The 10719-nt window shown below is 44.1% G+C and overlaps 1 protein-coding gene across 1 annotated transcript in view; it reads right to left on the reverse strand.

Moving 5' to 3' along the window:
- Positions 1 to 5922, reverse strand: part of LOC126541003 (lysosomal cholesterol signaling protein-like) — a 196919-nt gene extending 190997 nt beyond the window's left edge. The window contains exon 1 of the mRNA XM_050187814.3: positions 5646 to 5922. The gene's annotated coding sequence lies outside the window, so the exon portion shown is untranslated. The remainder of the gene's footprint in view (positions 1 to 5645) is intronic.
- Between the last annotated feature and the right edge of the window lie 4797 nt (positions 5923 to 10719).

The following is a 10719-nucleotide window of genomic DNA, read 5'->3' on the forward strand; positions in this document are numbered from 1 at the left end:
ATCTGTAAAAACGTACTCGTAATACCTGTTGTCTACCTGTACGATCCTTTATTAATGAAGCGTTACAAACAAGGGATTAAAATACAGCCTGTACTTGAAGAAACCTGCCAATTTGACAAAAAAAAGTAATGTGTGGGACACGCACGGAATCAGTTTTTGGTTTTTCCCACGGACTCGTACTAACTAGGGCCGACAAATGATCGCATACCCATTGTCTGCTCTTATAAACCACGAGCATTGTTTTCTGTAGTGCTGCTAATACTTTCTTCTCTCTCCAAGTTTTGATTAATTTTGATTTCCTGTGAAGAGTAATGTATTTTCTTTTCAGTTTTAGTTTCTAGGCTTGAGTATTACAATTGGCATGCCATTGTTTTGTCATTGTATGTTTGTCACATATGACTATTTCCTTTTGCCTCTGTCAAACAGCAATTATGGGGTGTAGACAATGTGAAGCCTTTTATGGCTTTTAGTCTGTAAATCTCTGCTATAAATGTACCAGGATGCCGAAATAAAGATTAAGAATTAAAATATACCTTCATTGCATGTCCCCGTCACTACAAAGACTCTTCCGTGCCGCGCTTTCCTTTCTAATACTGAAAGATCTTTGGAGATCGATATGCATTGGTGGAGGCGTTGGCGATGATATAGATGGCTGCACGGGCGAAGTTTCATTCGGTGATCTCGACCAGCATTCGCCCGGTCTTTTCTTATTGCTACATTGTTTTGTTGTTCGAGCTGTTCTCATGTGAAACGCATACCAACTCGCCAAGTTTTCACTTGAAAAAAACGAGCATTTGATAATTATTTCGATCACTCATAATTAGGCCAAAACGTGAAACTTTATCCACACGTCACACCTAACGTTGCCCTAATATTCACCAAATGTAAATTGGGCGAGAGGAAGAGTTCCCTCGGGGCACAAGAAAATGTAGCTGATAACGACCCCATAATATCGAGTACTTACTTTAAAGAAATTATTAAAGAGCCTATAATTTACTGGCACTCTTGAAACCTTGCAGACGTATGTTGCATGAGATGCTCTCTATTCCCTCAAAATGTTTATTTCACGGTGCATTGAGTTATTCCAGAACATTGGGAAAACTTCCTCTACTGCTCTTAAAATGTTTGTAAAGCTCTGGAACAGGTATGCGGGTAATCTGCTGCAAAGGCTGTAATTAACTCAAACAGTTCAAACTTTCAGACTGTTCTCCCCAAATGTAAAATAACTGTCATTTTAGTTCCGCCAGGATAGCTGTAAATGTTTGCAAGTTTTTCATATAGCGGCTCTAAACAGGCAGTAAACAAGAGTTTATAAATTTTCTTTTAGCCCCCCCCCCCCCCCTCTCTCTCCTCTATAACCCACGCACTCACAATTTATTATTCACATCACCCATGACATGTCTCCACTTCTTCCAAATACAAAATTGGTGAGTACCTAGTTTTCTATTTTTTTTTCAGAACACCATGAAAGCCCGCATGAAAAATTTCCGAATGCTTCTAGTCGCACTGAACGCTTTGCTGTAGTAATAACGAATGAGATGTTGGCAGCAGAACAATAATGATGCCACGTAACCTTTCTTAAACTGACAGTGCTCTTGTTTCTTTTGTTAACATATAGCAATACTTCCAGTTCGTTGCACTACATCCTGAGCCTGACTACTTATATGGTGTTGTTAGTGTTAGTTAATAACAGATCCTCAGATCGTTCATTGTCTTAGTCTTTCTTTGGCCATTTCTATTAGGCAGCTGGCGAAGCAGAAGGAAACAGTTCCATCTAACGCACATTACTTTCTATGCCTGTACCTAGCTGTGCTTTGTTCCTCAATGCAACCCTCAGATAATCACATTTTCTTTAAGGACAGCCATCCATTTCTGTGCTTGATATTAAGCTGATACTTTTATATCAAGCCCAAGTTTTTAGTCTGCGTCTCTTCCGTCCTCCTGAAAACAGGCCTGTTCAACTCAATAGTTTCCTTCCGCTGAAACTGGTACGCATTTATAGTATTGTTTCCTAAGTTTCTTCAACGAAACAAACATTGCTGGTTTGCATGGTCCATCAAATCTGTACTTATGAAAGCACTGAACAACCAGACCTTTCCATTGCGCAAAATGAAATATACAAGGCGAGGACTGAACTGCAGTTTTTGCACAATGGCAGAACTTGCGATCGTTTTGTGCGGAAACCTTTCTCAGTGTTAACAGCGTCGTGCCCGCACAGTTCTCGCGTACGAGCACGGCCCAGCCATCCAGCTTTCCTTCGAAGGGAGCGCAATGTTGTGGCTGCATTAACGATGCCTTTACATGTGGTATAAATGAACAGCGCTCCTTCATTAGACTGATGTGGCTCTTCCAGAGAAAAAGAAAAAGATGAAGCTCTGTATTGAAATTCTGAAAATTCTACACGCGTATATGTAGGCGCCTGCATGCTACTCTGCATAGGGAAGGGGCGCGGGGACAGCAAGGCCCTAGGAGGAGGAGGGCGGGAAAATAGAAAAGAAGCAAGAAAATTCAGACATACTCATCATGACTATCCAAGTATGCAAACAGCGGAAATGCGTCGTATATGAGGCGTGTGCTGCACAAGCGGCTCCTCACTTGCGCTTCCCTCTGGGTACGTTGCGCCTTCCAATGGCGCCATGGTGAAGTGCGCGCATACGTAATGGCATGTACATACCTAATGGCATGTTGAAGAGCGGCACATACTCAGAGGCACATTCCCGCGTGAGTGGCCCACATGTTAGACTGCACTGCCTTCAGGATCGGCCCCTATTTTTTAGAGTTCACTATCTCCGCGAACGGACCACGTTTCTGGTGAGATAGCTAGACAGTTGGATAGCTGGAAATAAAACTGGTCATACGATCCCAAGAATGCCACTTGCATTTCATTTATATGATCATGGAATGTTCAGGTGAGACAAATGGGATGTTCGTGTAAACTGGCTTGTGCTTGTCAATTAAGTCTGTGTCTTGAAAGAATATGAAAAGAAATTTAATGCCTCGCGTTCCCTTTGGCGAAGAAGTATTCTTTCTGAATCTTGTAGCTCTTGAGAGCCTCTTCTACTGAAATAGCAGTCTTCTAAGATAGACATTCCCAATATAATGCGTTCCGCGATTTCTGACGCACCACAGCTATCAGAATAAGGGTTGGTGGTCTCTCCAAGACGGCAAAAGTGAATACGGCTATCTGACGAAATCAATGGTACATAGTCGTATGTGTTACAAGGAAGCTGATGTGGAAGTCTCAATATTAGGACCGGGTCAACTGTATGGAGAAAGTGATGTTAAAGCGACAGTCTGCACAGGCGATTTCTCACCTCATGGCCGCATTCATTTGCCGTTGTTGATGTGTCGAATTTTGTCAAACATATTCGCAGGAAATTTCTTAGGTGCATATTTCTGCTGGCAATTAGATCCGCCTTTCCGTTTGCACATATGCCACAGTGTCCAGGAATCCAATAGAATGTGATAGCGTTGCCAGCGAGAGTAGCCGGATGATGGATGTAACTAATGTCTCGGGTCACTGGATGTCGGTTACGAGCCCTATCCATACTGCTAATGCTTAGCAGGGCCGCTTTCGAGTCTGTGAAGATGGCCCGTTGCCTTGGTGGTTGTCGAAGGATATGAATAGTGGCTGCATTTCTAACCATAGAGTTCAACTAATGTCAGGACACTGAAGAAAGTACGGAATAAGCTCAGACGAAAGTTCGTGATTCCGGGCCCAGAATGGAAAAAGTTAGGCCGAGCAAAACACATTCAGTCAGTTAACAATAGATGACAAATTCTCTACTCAATACTCTTTGATAATCGCTCGCTTCCGGAAATTTGTGGAGCGCCATCAACGCTTACATTTTGATTGTTTATGTTGATCACGGACCTCGATTTTTGATGCTGGAGAACTTGCAGTGCAATGACATTAAATCACATATTACACGTAGTCGTTGTGCAACGTTTCATGGACATTCTAGAAAAATATGTATACCCACGTGAACCGTGGCTACTATTGGATTGCCAACTATGAGCTCGCCAAATTTTTTTTTGGAAAGTGTTTTGTGAGTGCGTTACCGAGCCGGAGACTGTGAACCGGCGTTTAAAACGATCAGTTTGCATATGCAATGTAGATGGGACTAATACTTGGTTGAGTGACCGCGAGATGCAGGGTCATGCCTCGTCTCCGACCCATGCAATGGAGTATAAGGTGCGCTGAAAAGCAAGAAACAAAGCGACCAGCTCGCATCTCTGACAATGCATTATAAGGGAGAAATTATCCGGGATGCAGTAGCTACTACGAGGCCGAATTTCAGTGTAGCCTGCGCACATGATCTGGCATTCACCAGTATAGGCACAGACCGGTGTGGCTGACGCAGTGCGTCACGCGCCGATCCAACGTCCTGCGAACTTTTTTACCTCTTCTAGTTTACATTTTATTGCCATAGCAATTATGTGGACACTCCAGACGCATTTCCGCCGTGGTCATCGCCGTCGGCGTCGCCGTGATGTCCAGTATCAAGTCCAAGTGGGATAATATTGTGGCCGCTCATCGCATACTGCGTGTGCGAGTGGGACGGGGCCAGCGTGCACCGAGAAGGGTGGCTTGATCTCGCGCGCGCAAGGCAGGAAGGCGGGAAGGAAGTCCGGCCTCGTGGGCCCTATGTTGAAGGCGATCTGCAATGGGCCCAGAGTTTACAGCTTCGTGTGCATTGTGTTCTCGCCGCTTAGTTTGCGCTGAAGCGAGAGGCAGCACAAAGGTCAATTAGCTCGCTTGCTGCTGCCGCGCGTCTCCTCGCCCCAGCGTTCTGACAGCGCGTGTCCGCGGTCATAGGGTGAGATGTGTTCATGTTTGCCTATGTGCGCGTGACACAATGCGCGTTAACTTATTTAGTAAGCAAATTCTTACAAGTTTGTGTGGCCGATAAATCTACTGTAATTACTTCGCATACCTGTCTAATAATTTCTTCTCGCAATCGATGCCATGCCCTTCAGGCGAAACTGCGACCTTCTTTAGGAAAACGGTACACACAAAAGACATATGAAACTAGTCGACCGTCCTTTTAAGTCTTATGTATCTGCTCGTATATTATATCGTGTGTGCGTACATTCCTGTTCTTTAGTTAGTTTTGTAGTTTCCGTGTGCGCCTGTATGTGTGAACTAATGGGGCCCTATTTTGTACGAAATATTTTGCTCCAGTTATACCGATTTCTTATCATCCGTTGTAGTACTCCTTCTGCGCCGCCTTTGGTCACTCGAGGAGAACGTGGAACACGTCCTCGTCCAGGAGCGCACGACGAGAAGCGCGAACTTGTTGTAGAGCACACGAGCACACGCCTTCAATTCAGTTAGCTATTCATACGGTAGACATATGCCGGCCGAGTCAACTTTCAGTTGGTTATAAAGCATCAGGATCTGCTTCTTTTTTTGAAGTTACAATCATAATATTTTTACTTTTCTTTTTTACAGCGGAGATTACATGCGAATTTCTAAGCATAAACTGACAAAACAGCTCTCATATTGTCTGTTCCTTCTCATCCTGTTTACTGCATAAAAGCAATTCAACTAAATTTGTGTTGAAGCGTCTTTTAACTTAAAAGGCCGGGCGTCTTCTAAGTCCCACAGATGCGCGATATTAGCAACGATAAAAACAACTTACCTTGTCCCAAGACTTAATCAGCCAGCGCGCTTGGACGTCACCAGAAATTCCTTTTAGGTTCGCACAAAATATGAAGTCCTCACGGTAAGCCTGGGACGACTTCAGAAGGCGTCATGCAGGCACGACACGGGAGTCTCCAGCAGGGTCATCTGAAAAGCAAGAAGGAGGGACAACGGTGCATTAAGCAACGCAAAGCTCACCCTTCCCCCGCTCCGGATGTGAAGAATGGAACATTCCCACCGGACTTCCGCTGCCGGTCTTCCCACTGTTCCACGGTCGACCACCGAAGTACACCCTTCCATCCGCCCACGAGAACGCTGGGCCGTTCATAACGCACCGCGTGTAAGGAGATGTGATGAAAAAAAAGGGCTCCTCCTTTCCCTCATTTAGCTGCGCACCGGAGGAGGACAAAGAAAGTTGGGTTTGGCTGGCCTCGTACCGCTGCATCATTATAAGCTTGCCCTGTTTACGTCCTCCATATATGGCGATCAACGCTTCGGTTTTTATGCGAGACGTTGTTAGCGCCATGGTTCACGCTGAGCTTCATATGATTTTTCTCTTATACAGAAACGGTATTTGATTCTCATCTGATATTTTTCTCTTTTCTTTTTTTTCTCTTTTTTTGCATTCTGCGTGAGTGTCCTACGCCTTTCTTGTCATCTTCCTTCGAAAGAGGCCGAAGTGCCAAGAGAGTGGAGTGGTTCCTCCGGTCTCTCCATCGAGGTCTGTCAGGGCTAGAGGGCCCCAGGCATCCCAGGAATCTTCTAATTGAAGTCGCGATCACTACGCGAGCCTGTGCGCAGTGAAATGCCGCCCGCACCGGCGGCGAAGGGGCGAAACGAGATAACTTGACAGCGGAGCGGAGCTGGCTGGCTTTGGAAAGCTTGCATTGCTGCTAAGCGCTGTGCGCTTGCAGTGAAGGAAGATTGCGATCCATGTGCGCTTCGTTCGGCGCGCGTAAATGGCATCGTAAGGCGCATCTTCGAGAGAAAATGTCGTCAACGTCGACCGTTGAAATATGGAGTTTTACGTGCCAAAACCACGATCCGATTATGAGGCACACCGTAGTGAGAGACTCCGGAATTGCGACCACCTGGGGTTCCTGAGCGTACTCCCAAATATTAGTACACAGATGTTTTTTTTTTTTTTTTTGCATTTCGCCCTCACCTAAATGCGGCCGCCGTAGCGCGGATTTGATCCCGCGACCTTGCACTTAGCAGGGCAACACCAAAGCCACTAAGCAACCAGGGGGGGTCAGCGTCGACCACTGAAGTAATGTTAGCAGTAATTTGGCACCAACAATTCGGGGGTCGCTCGTTAATTTATGGCAAGTGCTTCAAACCGCGAACAAGCAGCACAAATTAAACGAGAAATTGTAGGCGCCCACAAGTGAGTTTGGTATGGGTCACGTGAAAGTCGAAGTAACAAAGGCAACGTCGTGGCGTAATCTGGGATGTTCGGCGATAGCGTAGATTTCCTTTACAGCAGTCATGAAAACATTTTGGCCTGTATTCACAAGAACCTCTTACGTTATACACAGTTAATCATAAAAGCAAAGTTCAGCCAATCTCAATGCAGGACAAGTTTTAACGCGACAGCGTTAAGGGCCCCGTGTCGCAGAAAATCTCCGATTGCCTAATCAAAGTATATATATATATATATATATATATATATATATATATATATATATATATATATATATATATATATATATATATATCTGGCTTCATCGTCCCGCGTCCGGCGTCGAACATCGCTGCTACAAAAAAAATCGCACCAAATTACGAATCGCATGCCCGACCACTCTTCTACCACCAAATTTGCTCATACCTTGTCTTTCATTCTTTACATATTTATTACTAGGAATATTGAGAGCAGCAGCCCCCAAATACGTGTAATGAAAAAGAAAAACACCCGCAGCGCATATCTTTTATGTTAGCTCTTCTCAAACTAAAATATTAGAAGTGCGAAACAATAGCAGGAGACTGACCCACGCCAGAGGCCGCGTTTCTACCAGAAAGCTCACCTTCGTGCATAGCGTTCGCCGCCAGCGTTTCCCGGTAGACGTTAACGGTTACATAAGCTGCAGTTCCCGCGAAGCATGAAAAGCAGTCAGGGGTTTTTGAATGCTATCGCGTTCCATTCTTAAAGGTGAAGCTTAAAGGCACAGACAACCACTTACAGCATGCATCGAGATAACCCCGCTGATGGAATGATTCCATATCACAGTGGCTAAAACGAGCCATGTTTTTCCCATTAAACGTGGATTTATATTTTTAATTAGTCACTAAAAGTCGCTGGATATATGCATGCATGCATGCATGTATGTATGTATGTATGTATGTATGTATGTATGTATGTATGTATGTATGTATGTATGTATGTATGTATGTATGTATGTATGTATGTATGTACGTATGTACGTATCTATGTATGTACGTATGTATGTCTGTATGTCTGTATGTATGTATGTATGTCGTGAGCGTCCCCTTCGAAACGAGGCGATGGGTTGCGCCACCATGATATTGCTATTATACTGCCTAATGTTTTACCAGGGTTTTAAAAAAAGAAAGGAAAATACCATGATGAACTCCCACAACCAAATTTTCTGATCCCCTATTGCGAACTGTGCTTTCGTACGTCTCCGTTTTTTGTCACTTCCCTACTTTCCTTCCACCAATCTTCCATTCGCCTCTTACTAATCTCTACTGCTGACATGTTTACTTTTCCCCTGCTCTCGCTGAACCCAAGGGCTTCAAGGAGGCCAGTGGTGCCCAAATAGACCACTGGGCCGATGTCTTCACATTCTAATAAAACATGCTCCATCATTTTCCTAGCTTTACCACAGCAAGCACATGCTTCTTCTACCTTCTTATACCTCGCTTTATAAGTGCGTGCAGTTGTACTTGGCGTCTCATCGTGGAGAACACAATTAGCCGCATAGCGAACTAGCCATGGATGTGGTTGATAATTGTGGAGGCTGTTCGACGCGGCGTCACTTTAATTCCGGCTGCAGAGTTCTACTTTAGTCTTTATATTTGTCCTGTTGCACTGTTCTACTTTAGTCTTTATATTTGTCCTGTTCTTCCTTTCCTCTTTCCTTTTTCATCCCCTCCTTCCTATCTTCCATTTCTGTGTTGCTGTCACCTCCCTTCAGAAGAGTAGGCAGGCGTTGTGCCCCTTCCGGTGGCAGTGGCCAGCCTGCTCCTCGCTTTCCCTTTCCTCTCAACGGTGTATATGTGAATATGTGTTCAAAACAAATAATAATAATAATAATCTCGCTTCGAAAAGTAATGAGCTTCCCTTTGAATTGTCATAAATTGCTTCCTTCCTGATTTCGTCGTTTTTTTCTTAAATAGTTACTCAAGACAGGTTTCTTTTCCATTACCGCCATCCATGAGATTATTTCAGCCTCTCTGACTTTCCGCTTGACGTTCTTTGTTGCTGTGTTGCTCACCCTACAGGTCGCCTACTTGTGGTAAGTTTCCTAGTTCTTTTCCTCCTCTGTGAATGAGTGTTCTTCCTTTACAGATACCTCAACACTCTCCTAGCCGATTTACTTTCTTTTATGTTCCTCGGTCATTCTTCATAATCAATTTTAATGTGAGCTTCCGTCACTTCAGAACTAGCCCAGCCCATATCATCCTGCACAGCTTCATTTGTAGTCTTCCCACGAGCGCCCAATGTGAGACGTCCCACTGACCTTTGGTTCCCATCGAGTCTTGATTGTACCCCTGATTTCAAGCTAACAACCGCATCTCCAATAGTAAGCCTTAGAACCATTACACCTTTCCACATACTCTAGAGCACCTCGTACCTTTATAGCCCCATAGCTCTGTGCTTCGTTATGGCTGCATTTCTCTTCCACTTTACTGTTATTGTTTTTTCCTGTGTTTCATATATATATTGCCTTCGTTTATCCATATACCAAGGTATTTATATTCTGTTACCCAAAGTATTTCCTGGCCCTGTATTGCCCCTGTCTGTTCACTGTTTTCATTGAATACCATAACACCTGATTTTCTAACACTAAATTTCAAACCTAAATTCTCGCCTTCCTGTCCTCAGATATTAGCCAGACGTTGCAAATCAATTCGCTTCTTAGCTGTCAACACAATGTCGTCCGCATAAAATAAACCTCGAAGCTGCTGCTCTACTACTGTACCCGCCTGTTTGTATGAGAGAGTAAACCCGATATTGCTTCCTTCTAGTGCCCTCTCCATCCTCACCATGTACATCATGAACAGCAGTGAGGATAAAGGGCACCCCTGCCTCAGTCCCTTGTTGATATCAACTTTCTCCTCGCACCTCATCCCTTCCCATTCAACGCAAAAGGTATTTTCTAGGTATATCTCTCTCAAAAGCTGTAGACAATCGTCACCTAAGCATTCCTTGTAGAATATCCCACGAGATGTCGCGGTCTACGTTGTCATACGCTCCTGTAATGTCTAAAAAGGCCACCTATAACGGTCTGCTTTCTACTCTTGATATTTCAGTACACTGAGTAAGAACAAATAAGTTATCATCCAAACGCCTACCTATTCTGAAGCCATTTTGAAGTTCTCCCAAAATGCCATTATTCTCTGCCCATACTTGCAGCTTTAATTTGATTGCCTGCATTGCTAGCCTGTATATTATCGATGCAATGGTCAACGGTCTATACGAGTGAATTCTATCTTTCTCCCCCTTACCTTTATAAATTAAATTTATTCTACTTTGTCGCCAACTGTCTGGTATTCGTCTATCTTTTAAAGTTTTTTCCACTGCTTTTACCAGATCTTCCTTGCTTTTTGTTCCTAGTTCATTAATCAGCCTAACGGGTACCTCGTCTAGCCCTGGGGCTGTGCGCTTAAGAATCTTCGGTTCGGCTTTTTTCCAGTCGAAATTTGTCAGCACCAGCTTCTTTTCCATCTAGTTCTCTTTCATGCTCTTTTTTCTTCAAATACAACCTCGTCATTGCTTTGGAAAGATCCGGCTGTTTGTTTTCGGATGTAATTTAATGCCATTTCCCCTTCCATTTTGTTTCGATCTCCGTCTAGGATATGTTGTTGTATTGTTGTTGACTTCTTGCCTA

The sequence above is a fragment of the Dermacentor andersoni genome, chromosome 2, assembly GCF_023375885.2.
Source record: "Dermacentor andersoni chromosome 2, qqDerAnde1_hic_scaffold, whole genome shotgun sequence".
Classification (NCBI taxonomy): domain Eukaryota; kingdom Metazoa; phylum Arthropoda; class Arachnida; order Ixodida; family Ixodidae; genus Dermacentor; species Dermacentor andersoni.